Here is a 15,460-nt window from a genome sequence, read left to right as displayed (position 1 = left end):
CATTCGAGATGGACTGAGGTCTCCTGAAACGAAATGCTGGAAGTCCCCCTGAGAAGAACTTGTCTTTAATGAGGAGCCACAAGTGACACCTCACTTGAAGCAATTGAGATTAGTAGATTTTAAAAGGAACTGAAATATTCTCATGAATTTTAATGTTTAATTTAAGCATTCCTTCCCCCAAATAAATCTAAACAGAAACTTTGCCAAATATCTCTGGTAGCTAGGACAACCAATAATGGAATCTTCTGCCAAGTGGGGAGAGTAACAATGTACACCTCAAGAGAGTTTTTAGGTCATAGATTTCCCCTCCAACCCCAACTTTCTGGGAGCTTTCCATTTTGTATGTCTAGGATATTTCTTATTATATTCATTTAATGGAGAAGATGGCAGGAGAGAGGAGCAAATAAAAAATAAGTTAGCTTTCCTACACTACACAACTTAAGAAGAACGACAGACCTGACACAAGGCACGAAAGCACTGGGAGCAGAGCCAAGGTGGAGGCCGGGAGGAGTCACTAGAAGCATTTAATCATCCACCATCCCCAATCACAGGAAACCCTGTCGAGAGGTCTGGGAAAGAGAGTCTGCGAGTTTTGGAAAGAGATCAGAGCTCATGGATTCAATGAGCTCAAGGTCCTTTTCTCATCTCTAAATTAAGGCCACTCTCATCACCCCAGGGAAGGTATAAGGATGAAGATCATACAAACATGAGTTTTCTTGAAAACACAAATTATAGTTCCCAGAACATTCCTTCATGTGTTCCAATGTTATTACCACAATCACAAGCTATTCTACAGGAATATATAGAAGATGGGCAATTTAAATCAGCACCTCCTACAAAGTAAATAACTTCCCAGGTCACAATTTTTACTCATCTAACATTTCCTTCTTTACTGTACTCCATAGTCTTACCTCCTACCTAAGGGAAATAAGATTATCTTCTCTGACTTGGCATTAATTTTGCATGAGTGCCTACTTCCTTTTATTTTTTTTCCCACAGCAGCTCCAAATCTGACAGAATCCCTTCCACGAGGGCAATTTTCTTTGATTGAAAGATGGAAGTGTTTACACACTGCCTACCATATGTCTCTGATGCTGGTTTAGAAACTTAAGCAGGGTTTCTCAACCTTAGTAAGAACAACATTTTGGACCAGATAATTCCTTGTTGTGGGCAGGCTTTCCTGTGCATTTTATAATGTTGTGCAGCATCGCTGACCTCTCTACCCACCAGAAATCAGGAGCACCCCATCCCTGAGGTGTAACACTAAAAATGTCTCCAAACATTATTAAATATCCTCTGGATAGCAAATTCATGCCTGGCTGAGAACCACTGCACTAAGAGAATTGCAAGAGAAATATAAGACGGCATCCCTTTCCTTGAGGAGTTTAAATTCTACTGAAACAAAGAATACTAGGTACAGAAGCATCCTAGGAAATACTTGATCAACTCTTCTTTTTTTTAATAGGAAGGCCCAGATACCTTAACTGACTTGCATAGTCAGTTTTACAATATCATCATTCCAGGAAAAAATGCAGTATGTGGTCAAGTCAAAATTGTATTTGCATGGATAACAGATTCTGTGAAAATCTAAAAGAGAAAGAAAACAATGTTTGGTAGCAGTGGTGTGGAGGAAAAGACTGAGTCTTGAAGAATGAAACAGGCAGGGAGCAGAGCAAAGGGGATTCCAGGAAAAAGCATGCATGACTGCAGCATGAGCAAAAGCTTACAGGTAAGAGGCAGTGTGGAGTATTAAGAGGAAAAGGCAAAAACTAATCTAGAATGGCCAGAGGTGAGGTTGGAGAGATTGAGAGGGTCCAAACCCTCATAGCCCCTGACCTCCCATATAAGGATGAATTCAGAGCCTGGCTCTAATACAGAGTCCTCTGAAAATGATTTCTAACATCCTCTGGAAAAAGGCAGAAAAGTGGGAGGCAAGAGACCTGGGTTGTAGGCAGAGCAATTCACTGAGACCTGCATGACTAGGACAAGCCCCTTTATTTCCCTGGGTCTCAGTTTCTGTATCTGTGAAATTAGGGGGCAACAATGGATGACCCCTGAGGTCCTTTCCAGCTCTCACCTTCTATGATTCACTGAATGCGCACTCCAAAAAATCCCCCAATAAGATTAGACACGCCTGCTCTCACGTGCACTCCTGGCCACAGAGCTTTTTGTCGCTTGCCCTGATATGCCTCAACAGGTTCCCTAAAGGGGCTGTGAGGCACAGGAGCTGTAATTCTGGCCCGACTGCACAGCATCTCATTCACATGTACACAACTTGGCTACAAGGAAACATGCTGAGGTCCCAAATGTGCCAGATTACTTGCAGTACTTCTGGTTACAGAATAAGGCTTGCCATTTCCAGACATGATTTTACTAAACACATGATTGCAAAATTTACTTGGTTCAGAAAAAATAATGTACAATAGCTAAAGGGTGAGTGAACAAAAAAGTCATCTAATGTGACATTTAAGCCAAGTAAAAGGCTTTAGTATAGTATGGCATGCGTGAGGGCAAACAAAGAGAAAATGAAACAAATTAAGGTTTTCTATTTAATAGAGGACATTATGGATTAGATTAAAGCTGACAAAACAGAGGAAGATATTTACAAAGTTTAAAACCAACAAGGGATTAATAACTAGAATATGTTGGAATTCCTGCAGATCAATAAGAAAAACAAAGCATATCTAATAGAAAAATCTGCAAAGGTAATTTCCAAAAGAGGAAACCCAAAAGCTAGTAAACATACCAGGAGATACACAAGGAAAGCTCAGAGAAAAGGAAAATTAAAGGAATGAAGAAATATTACTTTATACCTATTAGGCTAGTAAGAATTAGAAAGCTGGATGACACCAAGGGTTTGCAGAGATGCAAGGATTTCCATGTACTATGGGTGGGAGCATAAACTGGTACATCCAATATGGAGTACAATCTGGCAGACACTTAAAGTGCATGCTCACTCATGACCTCTCCCAGGTAAACACCTGTATTACTTACCCAGGACGGCTGTAACAAATTATGACAAACTTGATGGCTTAACACAGCAGAAATTTATTCTCTCATAGTTCTGGAGGCCAGAAGTTCAAAATCAAAGTGTCAGTAGGGCTCATAATGCTCTAGGGAAGAATACTTCCTTGCCTCTTGCAGCTTCTGGCAGCTTCAGGTGTTCCCTGACTTGTGGCCACATCACTCCAATCTCCACTTCTGTCTTCACATGGCCTCCTCCTCTGTGTCTTCTCTTCTCTTCTACGGATGTTGGTCATTGCATTTAGGGCCCACTTAAATAATCTAGTACGATCTCATTTTGAGATTCTTAATTACATCTGAAAAGACATTTCCAAATAAGTTCACATTCATAGATTCTGTGGATATGTATCTTTTGAAGAGCCACCCAACAACCCATTATGCAAATCCCATGCAAATTCTCACTTAGGTTCCTGAGGGATAAGTTCAAAGATGCTATTCACTGCAGCATGGTTGGTAGTAACAGGAGCTGGATGCCCAACACTGGGACAGTATGTGGATGGAATACAGTGGGTGCTAACGTGCAGAGACAGTCACACTCACTGGCTATCAGTGGCTCCCCCACATTTCCTAGCCTCCATGCAATTGGGCAGGGCCATGCATGAACCTGATTTGATCAATGGGCTGGGAGTGGCAGTGATGTGTACTCTTTCTAGTGTGAAGGACATAAGACTGGTTGTGAGTTTTTCACACTCTCTCCTTCCCTGCCTCAGCAACTCTGGAGGTCCTGTGTTCCCAGGACATAGCTCTGAGACACAAGTGGTGAGTCACTGTTTTGAAGGAAGCTACCCTCAAGAACAAGCAAAGGGGGACTCTGGGTAAATGACAAACTCTCATGTGTTGAGCCCCTGTGACTGAGGGTTGTTTCTTACAACATATATCCCAGTCTACTTCATGAATGGGCATGCCATTAAATACTATCGTTAGTTAGAAGCAACAGATTAGAAAAATACATAGACCCATACACAGATCTTAAAAACAGTGCTCAATGAAAAAGCAGGAAATAGAACGTAATATAACATATCACACACATAATTAAAATAAATGCACCCAAATGAAAATGCACATTTTGCAGGATATGCAAATTTGGATATGCAAGAACCTATCCAAATAAAAAGATACATGTTAAAATGTAGATGAGGGGAGAAGAATGAAAGTGGGATTAAAAGGAAATCAAGTCTTATATCCAGTGAGGATCTTGCCAGTTCTAATTATGGTAAAGTTTCATGACCTGAAGAAAATGATTAAACATACACTCTGCTCCTTAGGTCTCAGAATGAAGTTGGGACTGCTGCTCCAGGGCAGAACCCTGGAAGACTGCTGAGAGAAACTTGGGGCCTCCTGAGGGTCATAAGGCGAGGAGGGGAAAGAGATGAGCCAGCAGAGGAACCTGAGGAGGAGGCAGAAGAGTCAGAAAAGCTGAGAAGGGGGTGGGAGCTGTGAAAATATTCCAAATCAAACATAACAAGATCTTGACCAAGGATGTGAGTAGAAGAGTGGCAAGGAAGGTAGGTAAAAGAGATGCTGTGGAAATGTATGCCACAGGAATAAAATAAAACACAATTGAATCCAACATCTTCATCATGTCCCAAAAGCTCCAATATGATTGTTGGATTCTGCAGACACAACTCTGCAGACCTTCCTCTTTTTTCAAACACAAGCTGGTTCCCACTTCAGGGCCCAGGCACTTACAGTTCTCTTGGTCTCCAGAGAACATACCCCAATATTCTCATTATTCTCATCCCTATTCTCAGAGCTCCTCTCTGATTACACTTTAAAAAGGAACTTCCCCTATCACTCTCTCTCCCACTGTTTTATTTTCTTTATAAGACTACTCACCCTTGAAATGAAATGTCTTCATTGTCTATTACCTTTCTCCCACTAGACAAAAGCTCCATAAGAGCAGGCTCTGGGCTGGCTTCTTCACCACTATATGAACAATGACTGAAACAGGGGGTGGCACAAAGTAGGTGCCCAATAAATGTTTCCTTCATGAATTGATTAGGAGGAAGACAGAAGAGATTAAGTTGACTCTGATATATTCAGCCAAATATTGGGGAGTGTGGGGCTACTGTTAACTGACACATGAAAGATAAGAAAAGGAAAAAATGTTTAAAATATGTTTAATAGAGAAGTTGTAGGTTTAAAGAAAAATAATGCAGAAAATAGAGTTCCCATATACACTCCCCCCCAATACACACACAGTTTTCACTACTATTAACACTTGGCTTTATATGATAATTTTGTAATAAGTGAAATAATATTATTATATAATTATGCTATTAACTATAACCCACGATTTATATTAGGGTTCACTATTTGTGTTGTGTTGTAGTCATATGACTTTTTAAAACTTTTTTTCTAGCAACATATACACAACCTAAAATTTCCCCTTTTAAGCACATTCCAATATATATATTCAAATATATAATTCAGTGGTGTTTAGTACACTCATAATGTTTTCCTATTATCAGCACCATCCATTACCATAACTTTTCCACTACCCCAAAAAGTTAACTCCCTTCCTGGACCATGTACCTACCCCCACCCCCCAAAAAGTAACTCCCCATTCTTTACCCCCAGTAGCTCCTGATAACCTCTGTTCTAGTTTCTGACTCTATGACTTTACTTATTCTAATTATCTCATATCAATGAGGTCATAAAACATTTGTGCTTTTGTGCCTGGATTATTTCACTCACCGTGATGTCTTCAAGGTTCATCCATGTCATGACATGCATCAGAATTTCATTCCTTTTTATAGCTCAATAATATTCCATTGTGTGTGTATACATTGCATTTTGTTTATCCAATCATGGTTGATGGGCACAAGGATTGCTTCCATATTTTGGCAAATGTGAATAATGCCAACATTGGTGTGCAAATATCTGTTCAAGTTCCTGCTTTCAATTCTTTTGGGATATACCTAGAAGTAGGATTGCCAAGTCATATGATAATTCTATACTTGACTTTCTCAGGAACTGCCAAATTGTCTTCCACAGCAGTTACAACATTTTATATTCCTACTAACAATGAACAAGTGCTTCTATTTTTCCACATACTCTCCTACACTTGTGATTTTCTGCTTTTTTTAATACTAGCCAATTTAGCAGGTGTGATATGGTATCTCATTGTGGTTTTGATTTTCATTTCCCTGATGGCTGATGTTGAGTTTCTTTTGATATACTTTTTGGCTAATTTTATATTTTCTTGGAAGAAACATCTATTCAAATTTTTGCCCATTTTAAAATTGGATTGCTTGTCTTTTTGTTGTTGAGTTGTTGGATTTAATATATTCTGGATATTACACTCTTATCAGATATATAATTTTCCATTGCATAGGTTGTCCTTTTACTTTAGTGATGAAGTTCTTTGATAAACAAAAGTCTTACATTTTGTTGAAGTCCCATTTATCTATTTTTTCTTTAATTGCACATGCTTTGAGTATCAAGTCTAAGAAACCATTGCCTAACCCAGGTTCCGAAAGATATTTCCCTATATTTATTTCTAGGAGCTTTCTATTTTTGGTTCTTAATTTAAGTCATTGATCCATTCTGAGTTGATTTTTGTATACGGTGTGAGGTAGGGGTCCACCTCAATTATTTGCATATGGATATCCAGTTTTCCCAGCACCATTCACTAGAGACCATTCTTTCCCAGTTTAGTGGAATTAGCACCCTTGTCAAAAATCAGTTGGTCATAAATATGAGGGTTGATTTCTGAACTCTTATTTCTATTCCATTGGTGCAAATATCTGTCCTTGTTCCAGGACTGTCCCTTTTTAATTACTGTGTCTTTGTAATAAGTTTTAAGATCAGGAAGTGTGAGTCCTCCACCTTCATTCTTCTTTTTCAAGATGGCTCTGGCTAGTCAGGTCTCCTTACCCTTTCATATAAATTTGATATTGGTATTTCTGCAAAGATGACTGTTGAAATTTGGATAAGGATTGCACTGAATCTGTAAAATTATTTGGGTAGAATTGAGATCTTAACAATATTTAGCCTTCCAACACATGAATACAGAATGTCCTTCCATTTATTTAGGTCTTCTTTGATTTCTAGTTTTATACAAGTCCTTTACATCCTTGGTTAGATTTATTCCTAAATATTTTATTCTCTCAGTTGGAATTTTTTTTACCTCTTCTTCAGATTGTTCTTACTAAGATATAGAAATATTACTGATTTTTGCATGTTGATCTTGTACCCCAACATTATGGAATTCATGTATTATTTCCAGCTTCTCTGTTGAGGATTTTTCAGGATTCTTTGTGTATAGGATCATGTCATCTGCAAATAGGTAATGTTTCACTTCTTCCTTTCCAATTTGGGTACCTTTAATTTCTCTTGCCTAATTGCTTTAGCTAGTACTCCCAGTACAGTGTGGAATAACAGTAGGCAACTTGTATTGTTCCTGATTTTAGGAGGAAAGCTTTCAGTCTTTCACCATCAAATGAGATGTTAGCTTGGGTTTTTCATATATGCCGTTTATTGTGTTGAGGAAGTTTCTACCTATTCCTAGTTTTCTAGATGTTTTTGTAAAAAAGTGGTGCTAGATTTTGTCAAATGACTTTTCTGCAACAATTGAGATAGTCATGTAGTTTTCTTTCTTTGTTCTGTTAACATGATGCATTATATTAATTTCCTCCTGGTGAACCATACATGCATACCTGGAATAAATCCTGAGATACTGTTATGTAGTTTTCTTTTCTTGTGGTAGCATTATCTGCTACCTGGTGTAAGGATTATGAAGGCCTCATAAAATAAGTTAGAAGTTGTGGTGGTTTGAGGCTATTATGTACACCAGAAAAGCCATGTCCTTTAATGCTCATTCAACATTACTGGGTACAAACCTTTCTGACTGTTTCCAAGAAGAAATGACCCACCCAATTGTGGGTGGTAACTTTTGATTAGATGGTTTTCATGGAGATGTGTCTCCACCCATTCGAGATGGGGTTGCTTACTGGAGCAGTTTAAGAGAGAACCATTTTGGAAAGAGCCACAAGGGCCACCAGAACCCACACAACCAGAGACCTTTGGAGATGAAGAAGGAAATGCCCCCTGGGGAGCTTCATGAAACAGGAAGCCAGGAGAGAAAGGTAGCAGACGTCACCATGTGCCCTTCCAGCTGAGAGAGAAACTCCGAACTTCATCGGCCTTCCTCGAGTAAATTAAGTCTTCTTGTTGGTGCCTTAATTTGGACATTTTCACGGACTTAGAACAATAAACTTTCAACTTGATAAATTCCCTTTTTTAAAAGCTGTTCTGTTTCTAGTATATCACATTCCAGCAGCTTGCAACTTAGAACAGAATTGTTCCCTCCTCTTCAACTTTTTGCAAAAGATTGAGTAGGATTGGTGTTAGTTCTTCTTGGAATGTTTGGACAATTCCCCTGTGAAGCCATCTGCTTCTGGGATTTTCTTCGTTGGGAGGCTTTTGATTACTGACTCTCTCTTTACTGGTTATTGGTTTGTTGGGATCTTTTATTTCTTCTTGAGTTAGTGTAGGTGGTTTGTGTGTTTCTAGATAATTTTCCATTTAACCAAGGTTACATAATTTTTTTGGCATACTGTTGTTCATAATATCCTTTTATAGTCCTTTTTCTTTGGGGAGGGTCAGCAGTAATGTCCCCTTTTCATTTCTGATTTTGGTTATTTGTGTTATATTCTCTCGCTCTTGCTTTCTCTCCAGTCTAGCTAAAAGTTTGTCAGTGTTATCAACCTATTCAAAGAACCAACATTTGGTTTTGTTGAGTTCTATTGTTGTTGTTTTTTTAATTCTCTATTTCATACATCTATGCTCTAATCTTTATTTCCTTCCTTTTGCCTGCTTTGGGTCTGGTTTACTTCTCTTTTTCTTTATCTTCCAGTCATGATGTTTGGTCTCTGATTTCAGATTTTTCTTCTTTTTTAATATAAGCATTTAGACCCATAAATTTCCCCCTCAGCCTTTGCTATATCTCGTAAGTTTTGGTATGTTGTGTTTTCACTTTCATTTTCCTCAAGATATTTCTATATGATACTTCCTTTTGTAACTTTTTCTTTGACCCACTGGTTGTTTAAGAGTGTATTAGTTTCCATTTCTCCCTCTGTTATTGATTTCTTGCTTCATTCCATTGTGGTCAGAGAAAATACATTGTATGATTTCAGTATTTTTTAATTTATTGAGAACTATTTTGTGACCTAACATATGCTCTTTCCAGGGAATGATCCATATGCACTAGAGAAGAATATGTATTTTGCTGCTGTTGGGTGAAGTGTTCTATATATGTCTGTTAGGTCTAGTTGGTTTAGAGTATCATTTTTATGTCTTCTGTTTCATTATTGATCTTCTGTCTAGAAGTTCTATCTGTTATTGAAAGTGGTGTTTTGAAGCCTGCTACTATTAATGCAAAACTGTATTTCTCCCTTCATATCTGTTGATATTTGCTTCAAATATTTTGAGGCTCTGCTGACAAGTACATATATGTTAATAGTTGTTATGGCTTCTTGAATTGACCCCTTTATTTGTATATGGTGACCTTCTTTGTCCATAACAGTTTCTTACTTATAGTATATTTTATCTGATATTTTTTAGCTACCCAACCTCTCTTTTGGTTGCTTTTTGCATGGCATATTTTTTGTCTCATCACTTTCAACTTACTTGTTTCTTTGATTTTAAGGTTAGTGTTTTGTAAATAGCATATATTTATATAATGCTTTTTAATTCATCCTTCCAATATCTGCCTTTCAACAAGAGAATTTAAAACATTTACGATTAAATTAACTACTAATAATGTGAGACTTTCTTCTGCCACTTTGTTATTTGGTCTTTGTAAGTCTTTAATACCATACTAGTCCCTCAATTATTCCATTAATACCTAGTTTCATATTTATTTGATTTTTGTGTTGTACCATTTTGAGTCCCTTCTTGTTTCTTTCTGTATATATTTTTTCACATTTTTCTTTGTGGTTACCATGGAGCTTAAATTTAACAACCTAAATCTATTACAATCATATTTGATTTGATACTGACTTAACTTCAATAGCATACAGAAACACTTTTCCTTTACCTCTCTACCCCTCCACATTTTTGCTGTACTCATAACAAATTATATCTTTATACACTGCATGTCCAAAACCATAGATTCATCATTATTTTTTATGCACTTACATTTTAGAAACTTTAAAAATAAAAAGTGGAGCTACATACAAAAAAATACAACACAACAGTATTAGAATTTGAAATTACCCAAATGGTTACCTTAACTAGAGGTCTTTATTTCTTTATGCCACTTTGACCTACTTATCTAGTGTCCTTCCCTTTCCATCTGAAGAATCCCCTTTATCATTGCTTGGAGGGCAGGTCTAGTTGTGACAAAACCCCTCAGCTTTTGTTTATCTGGTAATGTTTTAATCTCTCCCACATTATTTGAAGACAGTCTTGCCATATATAAAATTCTTTCAGCACCTTAAACACTTTTCCTCTCTGCCTTCTTGTCTTTGTAGTTTCTGATGAGGAAACCATTTAGTCTCATTGAAATTCCCTTGTACATAACACGGTACTTTTCCTTTTCAGCTTTCAAAACTCTCTCCTTTTTCTTGACCTGTGACAGTTTAACTATTTTGTGTCTGGGCAGGGATCTCTTCAAGTTTATCCTATATGGGTTTCATTGGGCTTCTTAAATGTATAAATTCATGTCCATCATTATATTTGAAATGTTTTCTGCCACTGTTTCTTTGTCTATTCCTTCTGACCTTCTTCTCCTCTTTCTGAGACTCCCATAATACATGTACTTTTTTCTCCTGGGCTCTGTTCACTTTTACTCATTCTTTGTTTATTTTTGCTTTTCATCCTGAAACACTTCAATTATATTATCTTCAAGGTCATTCTTCTGCTAGCCCTAGTCTGCTATTGAAACCATGTAGGAAATTTTTCATCTCGGTTATTTTGGTCTTCAACTCCAGTATTTCTCTTTGGTTTCTTTTACAAAATTTTTATCTCTTTATTGACATTTTCATATTGTTCACTCATTGTTTTCTGGATATCTTTCAGTTCTTTCTCTACATTTACTTTTATCTCTTTGAGCATATTGAAGATAATTTTTTTATTTACTTTTTTTTCATAATGAAAAATAACATATTCACTTCAAACACACCACAACAATTAGTTGTAGAACAGATTTCAGAATTTGGTATGGGTTACAATTCCACAATTTTAAGTTTTTATATCTAGCTGCTCCAAGACACTGGATGAGGATCATTTTTTAAAAACATTTTTCTGGTATGTCCAAAGTCCAGTCTATTTCATTTGAATGGGCCATCATTTCTTGTTTCTTCATTTATCTTGTAATCTTTTGTTGCACCTGGTATATTTTGATATTTTAAAGTGTTTACATCTCTGAGATTGTCCCGGAGCTGTGTGTTACTTAAGTTTGTATTCAACTAGTGATATGACAGAGATTTCCTTGAGTGACATGAGCTAACAAAAACAAATAACTCAAAAACCTTACCGATAGAATGCACTGCTGTCAATGTTGATGCACAAGCATAAAAAAATAAAAATAAAAAAAAAACCTTACCATCTTTTCAAACTGGCTTTGCTTGGTCGGTGCTCTCCTTCAGAGTTTACCTCCTCTATCTAGAAGATTAGGCTTGTGCTAGCTTAATTAGGCTTATGCTACTACCTTATGGCTTTAGGAATTCTCTATTTATAGGATTTTGAGTATTTCTTCTACTCTCTATGAAATTGACTCTCCCCCCCTTCCTAGTGCTCTACTGTATAACTTCAAGCTGTAATTCTTTGTACCAGCCCATTTTGGCTGAATTGTTTCTTACACTGCCTTAGCTTTCTGCAAGCTGTTTCTGCCTATAGGGCAAGTTCTGGGAGATCAAGCCAGAGAGAGGTTACCTGATTCATTGTTTTAGGCTGATAGATTGGTACTGACATTTAGGCATCCCAATATGAACATAAAGGATACTCTGCTTTCTCCAGAATAGGGCCAGAGACCTACAATTTGAATACAGGCCAGGTCCACCCTGCTTCAGGAAAGGGGTAAAACGGGGGACATTTTGGGGAGATTTGCAAATGTTGAGCATTGAGGGAGCACATGAGATAGAGGTTTCAACAGATAGTGAGTTGAATATTGGGAGAGACCTTCAAATTTGGGAACTATCAGTAGGTTATGGTTGAAACCATGCAGGAAAATGAGATGGTAGAAAAAGAGAACACCACTTATTGAATGAGGTCATCCTATGCAATGCTTGAGGCCGATTGTGAATCCTAATCTGAGGGCCTACGATGTGCTGATTTGATGCTATTATGTATCCCAGAAAAGCCATGTCCTTTAATCCTCATTCAATATTGCTGGGTAGAATCTTTTTAATTGTTTCATGGAGATATGACCCACCCAATTGTGGGTGGTAACTTTAGATTAGATGGTTTCCATGGAGATGTGTCCATTCAAGGTGGGGTTGCTTACTAGAGCCCATTAAGAGGAAACCATTTTGGAAAAAGCTTTAGAGCCATCAGAACCAACAGAGCCCACAGAGCCAAAGGGCGTTGGAGCAGAAGAAAGATGCCCCTGGGGAAGCCTTAGGAAGGAAGAGAGAAAGCTAGCAGACATTGCCAAGTGCCTTTCCAGCTGAGAGAGAAACTCTGAACGTCACTGGCTTTCTTGAACCAAGGTATCTGTCCCTGGATGCCTTAATTTGGACATTTTCATAGGCTTGCCTTAATTTGGACATTTTCATGGCCTTAGAACTATAAACTTGCAACTTAATAAATTCCCCTTTTTGAAAGCCATTCCAGTTCTGGTTTATTGCATTCTGGCAGCTTGCAAACAAGAACATATGACTTTGACTCTGAATTCTACTCCCAAGCAAGAAGTATACTGCAAGTTTTACCGCATTTGCCATTGTCTGGTAAATCAAGACAGGAACAATCTTTGCTATCGAGGGAGATGATGTTTAGCTAAAGCATTCTTCCTATCACATATATTGAAGTTAGAAGAATTACTTCTGGGTTCCTGGAATGCCAGCTGAAAGCCCCAGCTACCTAAGAACCACTGTTCTGGCTTGGAGTTGCACTCCAGAACCATCTGATCACCTGGGGCTATAGAGGCGGAAACCTTGCAGGAATCTGGGAATACATCACTTTTGAGCAAAAGGCTAACTTAACATTTCTTTCCAGATAAAAAGGTCCTTAAATAACCATACCCATCACAGTCTTCTCATCAAGCAGTTTAGGACTCTGGGCAAATTGCCCAACAGTCAGGTCACACTGAAAGAAGAGGGGAAATACTGAGCCTAAGCTCTAGACCAGTTTTCTTGTTCAGTTACCCATTACAATCACCTGCGGAACATAAGGAAAAAATTCCCATACTATTCTAATTTAATAAGAACCTCTGGAGATGGACTTGGACATCAGTATTTTTATAAAGTTCTCAAGGTGATTCTTATGTGTAGCCCTGGAAGAGAAACGTAGTTTCTAACCATAAAAATGTTCACTGGAAAAGTTTCCTTTCCCTTCTCTGCTCCCCTCCTTCTTGCACTATCCTCATACTTCTCTTAGGGTTGTCTGAAGCTCCTTTGCAGTTGTAGGGCTCCCTCAAGACAGCTTGAAACATGTTCTGACCCTATCCCCACATTTTACAAGAATGAAAACTGAGGTTCAAAGAGGGTGAGCAATTTGCTAAAAGTCATGGAGGTATTTAATGTCAGGAATGGGACTTGAACTAAGGTCTCCAGACCAGCGGCTACATTCACTGCTCAATTCACCTTACCAATGACTCAGGCAGGAGGAATAAAACACCAAAGGGTACTGACCAGTATAAAGCCCTTTCTTCATAGTCTTCTAAATCCTTCTATTCAAATGTGGCCAACAGAACAGCAAAATGAAGCTTATCAGAAATGTAGCCTCTCAAGCCCCAGCCCGATTTACTCAATGAGTCAGAATATGCTTTTAACAAAAATCCCCAGGTAATCTTAAAGCACATTAAAATTAGAGACGCACGTCCCAAATCACCATTTAGATACTCTCTCACGCACAGACATAAGTATCAACACACTGTGTAAACCAAGCTGATTAGCACTGAGGAGGTTATATTGCCAGAAAAAAAAATACAATTAGAACTTCTTTAAATAATTTTTAAAAATTTTAGAAATAGTGGCAAATTAAGGAATTTAGTTGGATATCACTGATGCAATCAGAAATGATTGCTTGATTCCCATATAGAATTGTAGATTTAAATATTATAGTAATTTTTTTTTCTTTTGCATGGGCAGGCACCAGAAATCAAACCCGGGTCTCTGGCATGGCAGGTGAGAACTCTGCCACTGAGCCACCATGGGCCACCTATAATTTATGATTTAAAAAAATAATCTAAAAACTCATCATCCTGTTCAATTGCATGTGTCAATTTCCAGTGTTCTCAAACCACCCTCCACTGGTATCAAAAGGCTTGGCTTGAATCAAAACCAGGGTGCAGTATCGATTCTGTTCAAGCCAACGCAGAGCACCAATTCCATTCTCGTTATTGCGAAACTCCCGGCCCAGAAGTTTCACAATAAATGACTTTACTCCCATAGTAAAGGCTGCATCCTTCAAAACTTCCTTGATCTTGATGTTGCAAAAGACATCATTTCTGGTGTGGACTGAGCAGGCCCAAAGCACTTCCAATGTCAGTCAACTTTCCTTCTCTCTTCTCTTATTAACACTGAGTTTCATATCAACAAGTTAGGCCTGTCCTTGTTTCTTGGCAGCTGAGCTTTACAGGAAGTGCAAGTGCAAGGACATATAAAAAGACTTTAACAGAACAAAGGCAGAGAGGATAAAATACACGGTGAAACACAAAACTTTTGAATGTGAGAATAATGGGGCCCCATTAGAGCAATGAGGGAGTTTTTGTCAAACTCCAGGTGTCATAGCTCCTCTGTTCCCTTTCTAGTGCTGTGTGGTCAAATCACAGCACTTATAAAGTCCTAGTTGATGATTACAATTGACCGATGATTTTAAATTTCATCAAGTTATAACTCACAGAAATGAAAGATTTGGAGAGTGAATATAGTTGGGAAGAAAAGCAACCCATGTATACAGCAGTAAAAGCAATGTAAGCCAGGGGTGAGGGAGTAAAATAAGGACAAACACATCAAACTTAACAGATGCTCAGAGAAGACTGAACTGAGGCAAGGTGAGCACTGTCCATGTCTCTTTGCAGACTGATCTTATCAGATTATCAATTTCATGGTATACAGAAGACGGCCACTCTATAGCTCCCAAGTTTAAGCATTATAAATGGAACTATAGAGAATGCTGTCTCTCAAGGCCACAACTCCAAATTCCCAAGAGAGAAAATGATTGATTCATTTTGGATCAGGTGTCTAACCCTATACCAATCACCTATAGTCAGGATCTGTCAGCAATACCTGACTGCTAGGGGTCCATGCCTATGGACCATGCTGGGGAG

The 15,460-nt window shown here is 38.1% G+C and overlaps 1 long non-coding RNA gene across 3 annotated transcripts in view; it reads right to left on the bottom strand.

The window, feature by feature from the left end:
* The window catches only part of LOC143650830 (uncharacterized), a 116,652-nt gene that overhangs the window by 31,069 nt on the left and 70,123 nt on the right, over positions 1–15,460 (bottom strand). For 2 of the 3 annotated variants that reach the window (XR_013159679.1, XR_013159680.1), the window contains one exon: positions 2,995–3,320. The exons of the other annotated variant lie outside the window; for it this stretch is intronic. This is a non-coding gene — a long non-coding RNA (uncharacterized LOC143650830). The remainder of the gene's footprint in view (positions 1–2,994; positions 3,321–15,460) is intronic. 3 annotated transcript variants of the gene reach the window in all.

Source organism: Tamandua tetradactyla, chromosome 1, assembly GCF_023851605.1.
Source record: "Tamandua tetradactyla isolate mTamTet1 chromosome 1, mTamTet1.pri, whole genome shotgun sequence".
NCBI classification, from domain to species: Eukaryota; Metazoa; Chordata; class Mammalia; order Pilosa; family Myrmecophagidae; genus Tamandua; species Tamandua tetradactyla.
The sequence above is the reverse complement of the archived record's forward strand: the minus strand, read 5'-3'. Positions and strand labels throughout refer to the sequence as shown.